Source organism: Hyla sarda, chromosome 4 (genome assembly GCF_029499605.1).
Source record: "Hyla sarda isolate aHylSar1 chromosome 4, aHylSar1.hap1, whole genome shotgun sequence".
Lineage (NCBI taxonomy): Eukaryota > Metazoa > Chordata > Amphibia > Anura > Hylidae > Hyla > Hyla sarda.
The window spans coordinates 210,148,735-210,168,637 of NC_079192.1; positions in this window are offsets into that span (position 1 = coordinate 210,148,735).

Sequence of the window (19,903 nt, forward strand, 5' to 3'; positions counted from 1 at the left end):
GGCTTTAGAAAACGAGTGCAAGTAAGCCCGCTTTGCAGTGACCTGCTTGTCCTCAGTGTACAGAGCCCCAATTGTCCTCAGTGTACAGAGCGCCGCTTGTCCTCAGTATACAGAGCGCCGCTTGTCCTCAGTGTACAGAGAGCCACTTGTCCTCAGTGTACAGAGCCCTCTTGTCCTCACTGCACAGAGCGTTGCTTGTCCTCAGTGTACTGAGCGCTGATTGTCCTCGGTGTACAGAGCCCCACTTATCCTCAGTGTACGGAGCCCGGCATGTCCTCAGTGCACGGACCCCTGCTTGTCCTCAGTGTACAGAGCCCTCTTGTCCTCACTGCACAGAGCGCCGCTTGTCCTCTGTTTATGGAACGCTGCTTGTCCTCAGTGTACGGAGTGCCCCTTGTCCTCAGTGTACGGAACCCGCTTGTCCTCAGTGTACGGAGCAACGCTTGTCCTCAGTGTACGGAGCGCCGCTTGTCCTCAGTGTACGGAGCACCGCTTGTTCTCAGTGTACGGAACGCCGCTTGTCCTCAGTGTACTGAACCCCGCTTGTCCTCAGTGTACAGAGCCCTCTTGTCCTCAGTGTACAGAGCCCTCTTGTCCTCACTGCACAGAGCACCGCTTGTCCTTGGTGTACAGAGCACCATTTGTCCTCGGTGTACGGAGCGCCGCTTGTCCTCAGTGTACGGAGCGCCGCTTGTCCTTTGTGTATGGAGCACCGCTTGTTCTCAGTGTACGGAGCACCATTTGTCCGTGGTGTACGGAGCGCCGCTTGTCCTCAGTGTACGGGGCCCGGCTTGTCCTCAGTGCACGGAGCCCTGCTTTTCCTCAGTGCACAGACCCCTGCTTGTCCTCAGTGCATAGAGCCCATTTGTCCTCACTGCACAGACCCCTGCTTGCCCTAACTGTACAGAGCCCTGCTTGTCCTCAGTGTACAGAGCCCTGCTTGTCCTCAGCTCTCTCTCTCGAATTTGAATATGGGCAATGCCGCTCATCAGTAGTTATCAGTAACCTAACACTCCTGGGACAATATGAACACCTTAATTGTAAGGTTGCTTAGTCCCTAATATGAACACGCTCATCACCTTTTTATGTCAATCACAGGGTAAATTATTTACAAAATCTAAGTCAGGTAACTGTTAAACTGTAACAGCACTGTGTAAAAGATTTTGTATCAAACTTTACTGGGATGCATTTTTTTCTATTAAAGTCTTTAGTAGTCTTTCTTAAAAGGGTTATCCACTATAAGGTGATTTTAATATGTACCTGGCAGACAGTAATGGACATGCTTAGGAAGGATCTGCACTTGTTTTTGGGCTAAATGGCTATGTTGTGAGATTACCATAATACTGTAGCTAGCTTTTTGTGAACTGGTATTTCCTGTTTGAGTTTTCTTCTTTTGCCTACAAATCCAATAATTCCATTTTCCTCCCTCCCACACATCAGCCACCCCACCCATTGAAATATAAATGAGCCACATCCATTAAAAAGACCTGTGGTTTTCAATCAGGGTGCCTACAGCTGTTGCATTAATTGCTGCTTGATCTCTCTCCCACCAAGCGATCGCTCCACCCATTGAAGCAGACAGGCTCCCTGTCATCAGCTGACCAGTGAGTTAGGTCTTGGCCGCATTGCAACCTGGGAAAAATCTGAGACAACAGTCATTTGTATGCTGTTAAAAATAAATATTGGGGCGAAAATCACATAAGAATTTTGAGAAAACCATCACACACAGATAAAGACACTATATTATGAACTACATATCCAGCAAAGAAAGGAAAAGAAGACACGGCAACTCACCAAGTAGATGACTGTGAAGATATGATTAATTCCGGCATCGGAGCAAAATCAGAACAGGTAAGACACGCTACAGCATGGAAGGGGGAGAGGGGAACAGGTGCAGGGACAAGGCAACGACTGTTTCACATCAGATGATGCTTCTTCCGGCTGAATTTTTAATCAGTACCATTTTTTCTTATCTGACTTTTTGATCCATTTTTATAATTTTTTTTATGGTAGAAAAAGTGACAAAAATGTTTTTTTGGGTATTTTGCGCATACGCCATTGAACGTGCGGTTTAATTTACGATATATATTTTTATAGTTCGGACATTTACACACGAGGCGATACCACATATGTTTATTTTTATAATGTTTTTATATTTTTTTATATGGAATTTTGGAAAAGGGGGGTGTATTAAACTTTTATCAAGGAAGGGGTTAATGTGTGTTTTTTTACTTTTATTAAACTTTTTTTTTTTTTTTTTTTACACTTTATTAGTCCCCTTAGGGGACTTTTAGGAGGAATCATTAGATTCCTCATACAAATCAATGTGTTTCCATTGAATCACATTGATCTGTGTGATCTGCACTCGATTGATAAAGCCTTGTCCTGCCAGGCTTTATCAATGTGAGAGCCAGGACCTGCACGGAAGGAGAGGTAAGCCCTCCGGCTACCTCCACAGTGGATCAATCCCCCCCCAGCAATCGCGCTGCAGGGGGATGAGCCACCCCACTGGACCAGCAGGGAGCGTGGCGATCTAAAGGATTAATAGACGGCCGCAGCAAACACCACATGTTGGCAGTTAACGCCGGCCCTCAGCTACAGGAATCAGCTGAGGGCCGGTCAGTATGACGCAGGCTCGAGTCGGGAGCCCGCGTCATACCTGGTTAGCGGCCATTGGACGAGTATACAGGTCCATGGTCATTAACCAGTTAAATTCTGGCGCAAATTGTGATGCAGGCACAATTTCTGTCGCAATGTGCCAGAATATGGCACACAACCCGACAAGACATGTCAGGTTTACAATAGAAAACTAGGGCAATCATCTTCTGTATGCTAGAGAGAAAGTTGTGTTGTTCTTTCCACTCTGACCACAGTGCTCTCTGCTGACACCTCTGTCCATGTCAAGAACTGTCCAGAGTAGACGCAAAAACCCATAGTAAACTTATCCTGCTCTGGACAGTTTCTGACATGGACAGAGGTGTCAGCAGAGAGCACTGTAGTCAGTCTGTAAAGAACTACATAAATTTCTCTGTAGTATACAGTATCTGATAAGTACTGGAAGAATTTACATTTTTAAATAGAGGTCATTTACAAATCTGTTTAACTTTTTGGTACCAGTTGATTTGAAAATGTTTGTTTTCCACCCAAGTACTCCTTTAAATAAGTTTGCACTGTAGTTCCCTGCACTCTGACCCCTGGTGATCCACTGTGCAGGGAAATGATGTACAGCCTCAATCATGTAAACAATGAAAAGATACAACTCAGGATCAGTGGGTGTCAGACACTGACTTATATCACTCAGTCTTTCAGCTTCTAGTACTTAGAATGATTTTATCCATCATACAACCTAATTGGATTTGCATTTCAAATAGCTGCTTTCACTGTTTTGAATGTGCATGTTTCTGGTTACCACTAAAACCCTTCCTTTCTCTGCAGATGGATTAAAGGAAACGTTATGAGCTCGCCTCTGGTAAAAGGCAGAGGACTCTTCAGTTGATATTGATTTTGGATAGGAATCAAATGGGTTTAACCTCAAGAGTTTACAGCTAATAAATGATATAAAAAGATGTGTACAATCTTATTAAAAGAGAACACAGATGTTCCACACTGATATTACAGAATGCAATTATAAGTTAAAATAGGAACAGATACTTTGCTTTAAAAGTTAAACTAGATTTGGATACTTTACTGGTAATTGAAGATGACATGCATTTTCTGTAATCCACAGATCATAAGATACATACTTATTACAGGATCTGTTAAGGGTTAGCATGAGGTTGTTCATGTACTTCCTGTTTGGAAAAGGGACAATTAAGGGCATGGTTTCTCCAGCTTGAGTGTGGGATTGTACATTATTATGGATAATATATTGCATAACATATGTGGCAGCCCAGAGGGAGCTCAAATGGTATAATAAGAAAGGATGTCTGTGGGATGGCTGAGACCCATGGACTGGTCATAGATTGTCTCACACTGGTCACAATGGCTTGGGGGCTGTCAGGTTTCACATTAATTTCCCATGCTTCATGAGCTTGCACAGTGATGAGGGGTTGGACAAGCGGTGAGGGTGATGACGTACTCCCGAGAACAGACCCTGAATAGAATCTGGCCTTATGGTATTCTTTCATGGTGATGTGTAGTAAGGTAGCCCACACAGCTAGTGTGTACTAGTGTACCTGAGCTTCTTTCCTCACTTATGGTGCAATTCCAATTATAGGCTTTGAGAGTTTGTAGCTTGTCAGTCACATGGTCCTGGCCAAGAGCCCACTAAGGCCCAAGTTTCTTGCTATGGGGTCCTTGTAAAGCTTATCCCCAAAGGGTTTATTGTTGATTCACTGTCACTCTACTTTCAGGTGAGGCCAGGTTGAGAAGAAGTGCACCCAGCGCACCAAATAGCTATCACCCTCTTGGCAGCCCTCATCCAGATGCTGTCTGTTTGCCAGTTGCACCATTGAAAATAAAAGTTACCATTCTTGCACCGAGACTGGTGAGAGCCATCATCATTCTACTGTGCTGGATATTACAAATGTACCTTCTGATTGAGCACCCCAGAGGGCTTGAACTGTAAAAATAAAAGTTACTGTTCTTGCACCAATACTGGTTAGTGCCATCATCATTCTATTGTGCTAAAGCCCTTCTGTGCTGATCCAGAGGAAGGCAAAACAAAAAAAAGAGAAAAAATTCCTTCCCGACTTCACTATGGCAATCAGAATAAATCCCTGAATCAACGTCCTATTCCCGTAAATCTAGTATATATATCCAAAACCCAGGCCCCCCTTGATCTTGTTTATTAAGTAGGACATCACAACATCATGTGGCAGAGAGTTCCATAGTCTTACTGCTCTTACAGTAAAGAATCTCTGTCTGTGATGATGGTGAAACCTTCTTTCCTCTAGACGTAGAGAATGCCCCCTAGTCATGGTTATCGGCCAAGGTATAAAAAGATCACTAGAAAGATCTCGGCACTGTCTGTTCATATATTTGTACATTGTGTTTAAATCACCCCTAAGATGTCTTTTCTCCAAGCTAAATAACCCCAAGCTTGTTACCTTGTCTTGGTCCTGTAATCCCAGTGAAAGAGAGAAGCACATTCCTCTGTCCTTTAAACTCTACATTAGATTATTGGTAGCTTTTTGTTTCTTTTTGAAGTGAGTATAGTTTAGAACAAGCTCCTCCCTCCCTTCTGGAAGTTTTCTAGCTAAGACTATGCGTCTGCATATCAACTCCTCAGTTCTCAGCCATATCCAGTACAAATACAGTTAGGGTATGTTCACACTACAGATATGTCACTGAATCTGAGTTTCAGCCTGGCAGTCATTGACGGCTATGCAGTACTAGCGGACTTCCGCGCAAAGAATGAACTTGTTCTTTCTTTGCTCTGAACAATTTCAGCTGCAGAATTGTCCACCGCTTGCGGAAGACCCATTCACACTTATGCTAATGTTCACTGTGCGGAATTCCACTTACGGAATTCCGCAGTGTGAACATACCCTTACAGTATAGAACATCGTACAAACCGTGTAAATAGCAAAGACTAGAGATGAACAAACTTTTGAAAAATTTGATTTGGCCAATTCGCTGAATTTCCTGAAAAAAATAGCTTTGAACTTATTCACGGCAAATTGCTATTAAAAACAGCTATTTCTGGCCTACAGAGAGCCTCAATAGGGGTGTAGAGCACTTTGCCTTGTCCTAACACGCATAGGGAGAGTGCTGTGTTAGTGAAATAATACTGTTATTCAGTATGACATGCAGATTACAGGCATTGCTATTGGAATCACTGCTACAGAGCGTCGTTGTGGCAGCAGGGAGACCATATGGTCTTAAAATTGAAGAGAATAAATAGATTTCTTAATGTAATTTTAATTTAATTTGCATTTATTTCATATTTTTTTGAGTACCCATTCTGGTGAGCGTCGAGCTGGCGGTCCTCCACCAGGCGAGATAGCACCTGTTCCAGCCCCTGCCTCTCAGCACCCCCTGACTATGAAAGTGTGAATGTTTCATTTAAACAGTTATGGTTCATTGTTATCGCTCCAAGCTGTTTCATTGGATTCTCATGATAATTCCACAGGTAATATGACACAGTCTTGAAAAGATGACATAGATTTTTATTTAAATTTAAGATTTTTATTAGATTCCCAAGTTTAATGTCCCGACGTTTACTTTGAACTAATACTGTATGACCACAAAACCCAATCTAACAAGGAGTTACATGGCGGCACAATGACAGAGCCTAGAGGTGGCAGCAGCATGAGGAGACCATAATCTGGCAGAATGACACAGCCTAGAATTGGGGCAGCACGAGGAGACCATATAGTGGCAGAATGACCCAGTCTGGAGGTAGCAACAGCCTGACAAGACCATAGGGCCTAACAACGGAGAAGATTAAAGATATTTTTTAAATTTAAAATTTTAGATATATTAAAATTTTAAAAGTTTAATTTAAGGTGCTAACAGCAAAAAGAGACCATATGGTGGCACAATGACACAGCCTGGGGCTGGCGGCAACATGACTAGACAATAGGGCTTCACAATCCCTAAGATTAAAAGATGAATTTTGAAATTTAAATTGAAGAGTACTATCATAAAATATTTTTAGGTAATGTCCCAGGCCCAGCAGCATCAGTAAACCATATATTGTCTGAATGGCACAGCCTGGAGTTGGTTGCAGCATGAGGAGACAATATAGTGGCTGTATGGCAAAGCCTGTGGTTTGTGGCAGCATGAGGAGACCATATAGTGACTGAATGGCACAGCCTGGAGTTGGCGACAGCATGAGGAGACCACACAGTGTCTGAATGGCACAGCCTGGAGATGGCTGAAGCATGAGGAGACCATATAGTGGCTGAATGGCACAGCCTGGAGTTGGTGGCAGCATGAGTAGACTATATAGTGTCTGAATGGCAGAGCCTGGAGTTGGCTGAAGCATGAGGAGACCCTATAGTGTCTGAATGGCACAGCCTGGAGGTTGCTGAAGCATGAGAAGACCATATCGTGTCTGAATGGATAGCCTGGAGTTGGTGGCAGCACGAGTAGAACATATAGTCATATAGTGTCTGAATGGCACAGTCTGGAGGTGGCTGAAGCATGAGGAGACCAAATAGTGTCTGAATGGCACAGCCTGGAGGTGGCTGAAACATGATGAGACCATATGGTGTCTGAATGGCATAGCTTGGAGTTGGCAGCATCATGAGTAGAACATATAGTGGCTGAATGGCACAGCTTGGAGTTTGTGGCAGCATGAGGAGACCATATAGTGTCTGAATGGCACAGCCTGGAGTTGGCGGCAGCATGAGTAGAACATATAGTGGCTGAATGGCACAGCCTGGAGTTGGCGGCAGCATGAGCAGAACATATAGTGGCTGAATGGCACAGCCTGGAGGTGGCTGAAGCATGAGGAGATGATATAGTGGCTGAATGATACAGCCTGGAGGTGGCAGAAGCAGCATCAGAAGTCCTGAAAGTGACCTGGTGACAGAGTGGTGCGGTGGGGGGCAATACCACTACCCGGTGACGAAGGTGGTTGAAAAATGTTCTGATGCGGAGGAATGTTTGTAACTGGGGAGCAGCGCCTTAAATCTGTTTGGCTATCCATATTTGTGAAATGTTGGTGTGGCACCATGGTCAATCTACTCTGATGCATCAGGCATTGGTGGGTGGAAATCTTGGCTGATCAATGCCTAATTCGTCTTCACAAAGGTCAATCTCTCCACATTATTTGTGGACAGACGAGTTCTCCTTGGGGTGACTATGGCCCCCGCCACACTAAACCCTACTGGCCGGGCAGAACAGCTTTTCCAGGGCAAACTCTGCTAGTTGCGGCCACAAATCAAGTTTGGCTGCCCAGAAGTCCAGCGGATTTTCAAGGTGTGTAGGGCATGGTCGTGTCAAGGTATGCCACCACCTGCTGGTTCAAGTCCTGCTCCAGGTCTACCTGCTGCGTACCTGCGAGAGGATGGACAATGGCGTCGATAGGCATCGGACAACTGATTACGTAGGATTTCTCTGTAGTAGGTCAGTTTGTCCTCTCTCTCAGTGGGTGTGAAAAAGGCCCCCATTTTGTTCTGGTGGCGAGGGTCCAATAAGGTGGAGAGCCAGAAGCCCTCCCGCTGCCAAATGTTGACAATTCGGCTGTCACTATGCAAGCCAGTGAGCATGCATTGTGCCATTTGTGCAAGTGACTCGGAGGGACTCTCTGCCTCCATCTCCACTGCATACTGCCACGGTGTGTCTGGGTCCTCTGTCTCGCCTTCCTCATAACCCTCTAGCTCCTCTGGCTGCTCCTGCTCCTCCTCTCCTGTCAGATTACTAGAAAAAACACCCATTTGACGAAACCTAAACTGTGCTCCACTGTTCCCCTCACCCTCCTCCAGTTCAGCCCCCACAGGGCTCATGTGGCCGTGAGATGTAGGCGCCACGTTTCCAGTGTCCTGACCAGCCATCGTTTCCAACACGTGTTGTAAGAAATGAAGCAGTGGAATTACGTTGTTCATCCTGTAATCCTGGCGATTTACTAATGATGGCTTAGCACTCTCCACCTAAGCTCAGCACCAGCCATCAGTTCTCTGAAAGGTGCAGAGTCCACCACTTGAAAATGGAGGGACTGCCGCACCAGCAACTTGGACAGGAGCACATTCAGCTTTTGCTCTGTTGGATGAGTGGGCGCATACTGTTGTCTCTTGGACATGGCTTCGCCGATGGATTGTTGGTGGAATGACTGACTAAAAGTAGGAGGAGCAGGAGCATCTGGAGTGACAGAAGGAGGGTACACAGCTCCCTTCGGCTGAGGTGGTGGAGCCTTGGCTGGCTAAAAGAGGGAGCAGCGTGCCACTGGGTGATGCAGCAGGCTGGACCACCACAACCGAGCCACGGTTCTCCCAGGCCGCTTTATGGTGGCACAGCATATGTTGATGCAGGGCTGTGGTGCCAACATTGGGACCTTGCCCACGCTTCACCCCCTGCCGACACATCTTGCATGTGGCCATGTTAACCTCCTCCAGATGCTTGATAAGTATGTACTTCTGATGGCAGAAAAATTTGCTACAGTACCATTAAAAACACATATTTTTGCACAACACCAGCAGTACACAACAGTGCTGGAGCACACAGTTGCTGTGTACTAAACCCAAAATTGCACTCTCTCACAGACTATTAGGAAGGGACTGCTAGGTATGTATTATACTATCTAGAGACTAGTATAACCAGCAGACCATTTATTGTGGAACAAAGAGGGCAGAAAAATGCATTACAGTACGCTTAAAAAATCATATTGGAGTAAAACCCCAGCTGGTGATTACTTTAGCCTGGACTTTCACAGTATCTAGGCCCTTGACAGATTAACAGCTACAAAATAGTCCACTACTTAGATTTAGCAAGCAAATAAATAGAATGCCCAGCTCCCTCTCAAGCCCGCAGCCCGCAATGCAAAACAGAAGAATGTCCAGCACAGGTAGATGGATATGGATTCTTTAGTGCAAAACTTTAGCACATAGGTGACAGAGAAATAAGTGACGCATTTCGGCGCTGGCATCGAGCCTTAGTCATACAGAAAATATAGGTACATACAGGCTTTAAATAAGGAGTTATCCACAGGGTCCTCCAATCACAAGACCGGATCCCCGCGGTAAACTCCTCCCCTATACCTCTGCACAGGTGCGCTGCAACCTGCAAAATTCAGTAACAGTACACAAATTGAAATAAAACGCTATTTAATGGGCCAGAAATAAAATAATATAAAGGCTCATGAATATGTATTAGCATCTATTAAAAAACAAATGTACAAAACTGTTTCTAAAACAAATGATTCAGCCTGGTTAATCCGACACTGTACCCCGTAGCAGTTGAATAGAAAATGCATATGTATAGAATTAACAAGTACCCGTCTTTTACAATATACTTGAATGCTTAACAAAATTGCACCCCAGACAGTGTTAGGACATATACCAAGAGAAGATATACGAGCAAAGAAAGGTGGAAATTGTATGCTTATAATACTTATAATAAATGAAATGGTAGACCAAACAAGTTCCTCGCAAAGATAATAATCATGAATATATGAGAATACCCTGAGGGATAGGAAAAAAATATAAGCAGAGTAATTGTTCATGTTTACATTACATATATGTATAGGGGTAATGTTGAATAATAAAGAATTGAGCAAAAAGAAGTGACGGCCTCCTTTAATAATGTATGATGGTGTCCATTCTTTTATTCAAACCTTTGGGAGTGTGACTGTCTAATTTTAAAATCCAAAACACCTCTCTACCCAGTAGTGTGAGTTTTATATTCCCACCCCTAACAGGAGGTGTGACCCGTTCAAGACCCTGCAAAAGGCAGTGCTCCCTCCATGGGCTTCCGAACAATGTCTGGACACCATGGACACATGCCTGGAATTGAAATGACATATATCTGAAATATGTTTTCGTGTATGAACCTTAAGAGGAGTGGTTGTGCACCCTACATATTGTAATTTACACTCCAGGCATGTGAAAACATATACAACATGTGTAGTGTTGCAATTAATACATTTAGTTATTTTGTGCGTTTCGCCAGTTGAAGTGGAATCCACTGCATCCGAAATATGCATGTATTTGCAGCACAGACAACCCCTTATAACTCAACCAAGTGGGTTGTGGTTTTTCGGCTTGTTCCACAAACAAGCTGGGGGAAATAAGTTGTCCCACTGTAGATGCATTTATATCCTGCTGCAAACACATCCCGAAAGGCTGGGTCACACCTAATAACAGGCATGAATTTATGAATACTGTCACATATCTGTCTAAATTCATGGCTGTATCTTGTAGAAAAAACAATGGGGGAGTCTGTTTTAGATAAGGTAAAGTTCTCTGATTTATCATGAAGAGGCAGAATGAGTCTGTCCCGCACCTTGCCGGAGGCAATATTGATACCTCGCTTTATATCATAAGTGCGATAGCCCCGGGCCTGGAGACGGGATTCAATCTCTCTCGCCTATGCCTCAAAATCAGAGTCAACGGAACAGTTTCTACGGGCTCTAATCATCTCACCAACTGGTAAATTCCTGGTTACGTGTGGCGAGTGGCAAGAGGAAGCATGGAGAACAGAGTTGACTGCAGTACTTTCCTATAGGTGGTAGTAATAACACACTGCTTCCCCACGTCACCCTCAAAACGCAAATCCAGGAAATTCACACAGCTGGCCTCCTGTGCAACTGTAAATTTCAAATTATGGATGTTATTGTTGAGATACTCCCTGAACTCTGGTATGGCCACCATATCCAACCCCCAAATGATGAGGAGGTCATCTATGTAGCGGCCATACCAGACAATAGATGACAGGAAGGGGTTTGACGGGGAGAAGACTGTCCCCCTCTCCCACAAACACATGAATTTGGGAAAGGTAAAAGCGTTGATTTGAAGGTAAAAGCATTGATTAAATGTAAAATAATTATGATCGAGTAAATAATCAACAGCCTGAACAATAAATTCCTGTAACGTAATAGTGTAACTGGAGTATTTACATAGAAACCATGTAAGAGCTTGTAATGCCAGTGTATGCGGGATAACCGAGTAGAGGAAGACAACATCAGCTGTAATCCAAGTATAATTGTGTTTCCACTCTTTTCTACTCATGTATAGGGTATGACCCGTATCCTTAATGTACCCCGGCATGTGTGTTGCAAGGAGGCATCGACCCAAGAACAGAGCCTCTCATTCAGAGAGGAAATGCCTGCTACTATTGGTCTAAGGGGGGAGGGAACACCCCCTTGTGGACCTTGGGTAAAGAATGAAAAATAGGGATGACAAGATCCTTAATGACAATATATTCCGCCTGTTTGTTTGAAAAAATACCTGTGCAGAGGTATAGGCGAGGAGTTTACCACGTGGATCCGGTCTTGTGATTGGAGGGCCAGGTGAATAACTCCTTATTTAAAGCCTGTATAAATCTTAGCTTGGGACTCTTTACTGAGCTTGCTCTTTCTGAGTGTTGCTGTGTAAGAGGGGGCTTGAAAGAGGAGTTTTAAAAACAGGAGTTGGAAAGCAGGAGGTTGAGATCGCTGTGAGTGTAAATTTCTGAACCCAAAAGGTCTACAAAAAATTTGAAGTGTAATTTTGACTGTCTGTTTTTGCCTATACATTTGTGAAATCCCCATAACTAGATGGCCTCTATGTTGGAAAATGCAGTCCGGTGTACATCCTGCGCGATGTATGCAATCCTTGAGCAGCAGTTTGAGGGTGCATACTGCTGTGTGAGATGTGAGCGAGTTGTTCATTTGGAAGCCCAGATCCTGGATCTAGAGGAGCAACTGGCAACACTGAGATGCATTGACAACCCGGAGAGGAGTCTCCTGCTCACTGAGCAAGTACTCTCTGGGGTAGAGGTGGGGGAGGATAGTGGGACAGAGGTGCAGGACAGTCAGGCAGCTAGCTGGGTTACAGTGAGAAAAGCGGGGTAGGGGAAAAAGTGTCAGGGAGGCTAGTCTTGAACTGGTTTACCCCAACAAGTTTGCCCGCTTGGCAGATGAGGGGGATGCCATTACAGAGCTAGCAGAACTGCAGCAGGATACTGCCTCTGACCACCAGGGGGGTGTCTGCTCCAGTAAGGAGGGAGGGAAGAGTGCAGGGCAGGCCAGACAGGTGCTAGTGGTGGGGGACTCAATTATTAGGGGCGACAGGGCGATCTGTCACAAAGACCGGGATCGCCGAACAGTGTGTTGTCTGTCTGGCGCTCGAGTTGGGCACATCGTGGATCGGGTTGACAGGTTGCTGGGTGGGGCTGGAGAGGACCCAGCAGTCATGGTACATATTGGCACGAATGACAAAGTAAGAGGTAGGTGGAGTGTACTTAAAAATTATTTCAGGGACTTAGGCCACAAGCTTAAGGCAAGGACCTCCAAGGTAGTATTTTCTGAAATACTGCCAGTACCACGAGCCACACTAGAGAGGCAGCGTGAGATTAGGGAGGTAAACAAGTGGCTCAGAAGTTGGTGTAGGAAGGAGGGGTTTGGGTTCATGGAGAACTGGGCCGACTTCACTGTCGGCTACCGGCTCTACCGTAGGGACGGGCTGCACCTCAATGGGGAGGGTGCAGCTGCGCTTGGAGCGAAGATGGCTAGAAGGGTAGAGGAGTGTTTAAACTAGGGACTTAGGGGGAGGGAACCTACAGCAAAAAGGGGGAAGATAGTGTAGATAGAGAGTTGGGAATTATAAATGTACCTGGGGGTGGAGCGGAGGGAGGGGTTAGAATAGTTAATAGGAATAGGCTTCATAGGAAAATAAAACTTACACCCTTGAATCCCATTAACCCCAATAACATAAAGGATGGAAATGTAAAGTGTATGTTCACAAATGCCAGAAGCCTAGCAAATAAAATTGGGGAGCTTGAGGCCTTGATACTGGAGGAACATATTGATAAAGTTAGGGTCACTGAGACATGGCTGGACTCCTCGCATGACTAGCCTGTCAATCTGCAGGGGTTTACATTGTTTCGCAAAGATAGAATGAACAGAAAAGGTGGTGGAGTCTGTCTGTAAGTAAGAAGTGGTATGAAAGTCAGTGTGAACGATGCCATAGTGTGTGAGGATTCTGAGGAGGTGGAATCACTGTGGGTAGAATTACAAAAGGAGGGAAATACTGAAAAAATAATATTTGATGTAATCTACAGACCCCCTAATATCACTGAAAAGATAGAAGGTCGGCTGCATAAACAAATAGAGAGGGCCGCCTGGGCAGATACAGTGGTAATAATGGGAAATTTTAACTATCCAGATATAGATTGGGGTCCGGGGTTGGCTAAAACTACAAAGGGGCGACCATTCCTAAATTTATTGCAGGATAATTTTATGGGCCAGTTTGTGGAGGACCCATCAAGAAGTGATGCCTTGTTGGATCTGATCATTTCCAACAACGCAGAGCTGGTTGGTAATGTAACTGTGCAGGAAAACCTTGGTAATAGCGACCACAATATAGTTACTTTTGACTTAAAATGTAGAAAACAAAGACAGGCGGGGAAGGCAAAAACATATAACTTTAAAAAGGCAAACTTCCCTGGGCTGGGGGCTGCACTACAGGACATAGACTGGGGGGAGGTGTTGTCAAATACTGATACAAAAGGTAAATGAGACATCTTTAAATCAACTCTAAATAACTATACAGCTAAATATATACCAAAGGGGACAAATATAAACGATTAAAACTAAATCCTACATGGCTGACAAATGATGTTAAAAGAGCAATAAACAACAAAAAAATAGCTTTCAAAAAACACAAATCTGATGGGTCAGCTATAGCATTTAAAAAGTACAAGAAGCTTAATAAAATCTGTAAAAATGTAATAAAAACAGCAAAAATGCAAAATGAGAGACAGGTGACCAAAGAAAGCAAAACTAATCCTAAATATTTTTTTAGATATATAAATGCAAAAAAAACAAGGACAGAGCATGTAGGACCCCTTAATAATGATAATGGGGAGGTTGTCACAGGCGATAAAGAGAAAGCAGAGCAACTGAATGGGTTCTTTAGTTCTGTATATACTAGGGAAGAAGGAGGAGCTGATATTGGACAGGTCAGTGCTGGTAACACATCATGTAATGTACTGAACTGGCTTAATGTAGAAATGGTACAAGGTAAGTTAAGTAATATAAATGTAAGCAAATCTCCAGGGCCAGATGGATTGCACCCAAGAGTTCTTAGAGAACTAAGTTCAGTAATATCTGTACCCCTGTTCATGATATTTAGAGATCCACTGGTGTCTGGTATTGTGCCAAGGGACTGGCGCAAGGCGAATGTGGTGCCAATCTTCAAAAAGGGCTTTAGGTCTTCCCCAGGAAACTATAGACCGGTAAGTTTAACGTGCATTGTGGGTAAATTGTTTGAAGGACTTATAAGGGATTACATACAGGAATACATAGGGGATAATTGTATTATAAGTGATAGCCAGCATGGGTTTACTAAGGATAGAAGTTGTCAAACCAATCTAATTTGCTTTTATGAAGAGTTGAGTAGAAGCCTTGACAGAGGAATGGCTGTGGATATAGTATTTCTGGATTTTGCTAAAGCGTTTGATACTGTCCCTCATAGACGTCTGACAGGTAAGTTAAGGTCTTTGGGTTTGGAAATTTTAGTTTGTAACTGGATTGAACACTGGCTCATGGATCGTACCCAGAGAGTGGTGGTCAATGATTTGTACTCTGATTGGTCCCCGGTTATTAGTGGTTCTGTACTGGGCCCTCTGTTGTTTAATTTATTTATCAATGATATAAAGGATGGCATTAACAGCTCTGTTTCTATCTTTGCAGATGACACCAAGCTTTGTAGCACGGTACAGTCTATGGAGGATGTGTATAGGTTACAAGATGACTTGGATAGACTAAGTGTCTGGGCATCCACTTGGCAAATGAGGTTCAATGTGGATAAATTTAAAGTTATGCATCTGGGTAATAATAACATGCATGTGTCGTATGTCTTAGGGGGGAATAAACTGGCAGAGTCACTGATAGAGAAGGATCTGGGTGTACTTGTAGATCACAGACTACAGAATAGCATGCAATGTCAGGCTGCTGCTTCCAAGGCCGGCAGGATATTGTCATGTATAAAAAGAGGCATGGACTCGAGGGACAGGGACATAATACTCCCCCTTTATAAAGCATTGGTACGGCCTCACCTGGAATATGCTGTTCAGTTTTGGGCACCAGTCCATAAAAGGGACCCTGTGAAGCTGGAAAGGGTGCAGAGACATGCGACTAAACTAACATGGGGCATGGAACATCTTAGCTATGAGGAGCGATTAAAGGAGTTACAATTGTTTAGTCTTAAGAAGAAATGTTTAAGGGGGGATATAATAAATGTATATAAGTATATTAATGATCCATACAAAAAATATGGAGAAAAACTGTTCCAGGTTAAACCCCCCCAAAGGACGAGGGGGCACTCCCTCCATCTGGAGAAGAAAAGGTTTAGTCTCAAGGGGCGACACACCTTCTTTACCATCAGAACTGTGAACTTATGGAATAGTCTACCTCTGGAACTGGTCAAAGCAGGAAAAATTAACAGCTTTAAAACAGGGTTAGATACATTCCTGAAACAAAATAACATTAATGCTTATGAAGAAATAGAAAATCCCATCCCTTCCCCAATATCGCACCACACCCCTACCCTACAATTTCCTGGTTGAACTTGATGGACGTATGTCTTTTTTCAACCGTACTAACTATGTAACTATGTAACTAAGGCCCAACGCCAGGGCCGAAACTCGTTACTTATTTTTCTGTCACCTATGTGCTGAAGTTTTGCAATAAAGAATCTGTATCCATGTACCTGCGCTGGACATTCTTCTGTTTTGCACTACTTAGATTTAGGTATGTGGTATGCACTTATGGTAGCAGAAAAATGCGCTACAGTACGCTTAAAAATGTATTTTTGCACAAAACCAGCAGTACACAACAGTGCTGGAGCACACAAAAGCTGTGTACTAAACCCAAAATTGCACTCTGTCAAAGACTATTAGGAATGGACTGCTGGGTATTATACCGGCCACAGACTTATATAACCAGCCTTTGATTTGTTGGGGAACAAAGACACAGAATTGCGCTGTAAAATTATTTCTGCCTCCTCTGCTAAGGTTAATGAAGTTGAGGCAGCTTGTTGAAATGTATGAGGCAACACACAGCTCTCTGCCCCTCTCTGTAATACAATGCTGTAGAAAGTGACTGGAAGATTAATCACTGCAGTAAAAATGATTTTGTGTGAAAAATGCACTGCTCTTGTCTGTGTAACACACAGCGCTGTCCTATCACTCTGCAGTGAAAGGATGAAGTGACTGGACGCAATATGGCTGCCGATTATATAAGGCTGTGACATTACAGGGGTGACTGGCTGCTGATAGGCTGCATCCTGCATGTGATTCCAGGTCATCCCGCCTACCCTCGTTTCCGCCTTCCCAGAGTGCCTAGCCCATGTCTTCACATGTGGATCTGCCATGTTAGATGTCCTGGAGCCTGCACCGCACTAAATGGAGTTTAATGAAGAAATTTGCGCAATAGAATCACGGCGATATTCGCATTCCTTGAGAATTGAATTTTTCATGAAATTCATAATAAGTTTGGATTCGTCAGCTTCGATTCGCTCATCTCTAGCACAGACATATGTAAAATAAGGCACTGGCTGAATTATACCAAACCACAGGCCTCACAAGTATCCCAATATGATAATGCTTGTTATTATAAGCTGAACTTCCTGATTTTAGTGTGCAGTACTATTTAATTCCTAGGCAACATGCCTGCTGTCTTAGGAAGATTTTAGACTCTGTCCTTCACTCCTTATATTCAATGACCTACACATTTATTTCAGCCAAAACTTAGAAGCATCTCTAGACTCTGCCCTTTAGAGCTCTTAAAGGGGTACTATCGTGCTGACAACTTATCCCCTGTCGCCATTCTTCCAAGGCCAACAATCTCCTATGCTATAATTTCTCTCCGCTGGAGAAAAGGTCTTAGAGAAAAATCCGCAAGTCCCAGTTCTTCCCTTCGAAGATCTTTGTGGCAAGACTGCTCCTGCACCAACTGACGATGCATCCACCTCTAAAGTAAATGGCTTGTCCGGATCAGGTCTTGACAACACCGGAGCAGAAGCGAAGGCAGACTTTAAGTGTTTGAATTCTTCTTCAGCCTCAGGAGTCCGGTCTTTCGGATTGGCAGTTTTTTTGGTAAGAGATACGATGGGGGAAACCAATTTGGAATAGTGAGGAATAAATTGCCGATAATAATTAACAAAGCCAACGAAACGCTGAATCACTTTCAGACCAGAAGGTTGAGGCCACTTCAGTACAGTGGATAATTTGTTAGGATCCATTTGTAGTCCTTGACTGGTAACAATATACCCCAAAAACGGAAGACTGTTTTTTACAAAGGTACACTTGTCAAGTTTTGCATAGAGTTGGTTGTCTCAGAGACGTTGTAAAACTTGGCGGAGATGGAGACGATTAGTGTGGAAATTGGGCAAATAGATGAGCATGTCATCCAAATAGACAACAACACAGGAGTAGATAAGGTCCCGAAAAATATCATTGACAAACTCCTGGAAGACTGCTGGAGCATTACATAGACTGAATGGCATTATAAGGTACTCAAAATGTCCGTCTCAAGTATTAAACGCAGTCTTCCACTCTTCCCCTTCTCTTATACGAATCAAGTTATAGGCACCACGAAGATCCAGTTTGGAGAAAATCCTGGCACCTCGCAGACGATCAAACAACTCCGAGATTAAAGGAAGGGGTTAACATTTTTTTTCTGTAATTTTATTCAGTCCTCGATAGTCGATGCAAGGACGCAACGACCCATCTTTTTTTTCCACGAAGAAGAACCTGGCTCCGGCAGGAGCAGAGGATTTCCTGATAAATCCCTTTTGAAGGTTCTCCTGGATGTAGGTTGACATGACCTGGGTTTCAGAAACAGACAAGGGGTAGATTCGGCCCCTGGGAAATGTGGTGTCAGGCAGTAAATCAATGGGAAAATCATGTGGACGATGTGGAGGCAAGACTTCAGCTTGCTTTTCACTGAAGACATCAGCAAAGTGCTGGAGGAACAGAGGTAAACTGGGCAGAGGACTAGACCATGATTTCAACTTAGTCACATGTATATGAATACAGTGGTTGTTGAAGTACGGACCCCAGCTGTGGGTCCTGGTTGCTGATAGCTTCACAGATCGGGAGCTGGCCACGGACGTAAATATATGTCCATGGTCATTAAGGGGTTAAAGGGGTATTTCTATCTTGGAACAAGGGCTTCCCAGGCCCCCTTCTGCCTGCTTGTAGCTGTCTTTGGTGGTCAGGAATCCAAAAATAGCCAAGCCAATTTGTGTGACTCCTATTGACTTAAATAGGAATTGCATAGCACCCCAGGATACACTGTTTATGAAACTTCTGGCCAGCTTGGCTGTTTTTGGCTTCCTGACCACCTCCAGCAGTCTCAAGCAGGCCACAGGTGGTTGAGAAGCCCATATTTTCAGATGGCCCCCTTTAGGTCTGTAATACATTTCCATATGATGTATTTTGTTCTTTCATTATCAAATACATACTTCACTCATAATCCCATAGAAACACATTTTAAACTTAGAAATACCCATTCTCTGAAGTTTAAATTTTCATACTGCATCTTATACATGCTGTACACACTAATTATCTGCATGCTAAACATGTGTCATATTTTGATCATTACTTGGGTATTTACATACAAAAGTCACATGATGTCATCTTCATCCATCTGTTATTTTGTACTTCAGATGATCATTCCTACAATCCCTAACCTGTCTACATTATAATAAAACTTTTCTATTTCCCACACTGTCTTGCCTTTTAGGAGAAAATAGCCACAGACGCAGGTCTCATAAACTGATAGGCTGTTGGCCTGGCCTATGCAGTTTTTACAGCATTTTGTATAAAAGACAAACTTTGATCACATAATATTTAATATGTTTTTTTTTCCTAATCTTGCACTCACTCCAATGTGTTTTCTCTACTAGCATGTCTCTAGTAAAGGACAGTTTAAAATAATGCCACAATATGAATGGAACAGTCTAAACTTTATAAACAACTGTCCCCGTAACACTGGCTGCCTAGGCTCACCTACAACTCAAAAAATTCGGCAAAAAATAGCTTCTTATTTATCTAACACCAGGGAACAAAAGAAGTTTGTTTTATTTATCATCTATTTTATTTATTTTGCTATGATTACAATATACTGCTTTATAAATGGCCTATATTTCTGTCACACTTATTTATTGCATTTATTTTAGCTTGTGCCATTGCACAATTGAGGAGCCTTCATTTGCGTTTACCTTTTTATTTAAAAGGCTATTTATAGAATATGACATTTTAGAGAAACTAATCTAGACATATAAATGTTGAATATTGACATTTAAATTTCTTC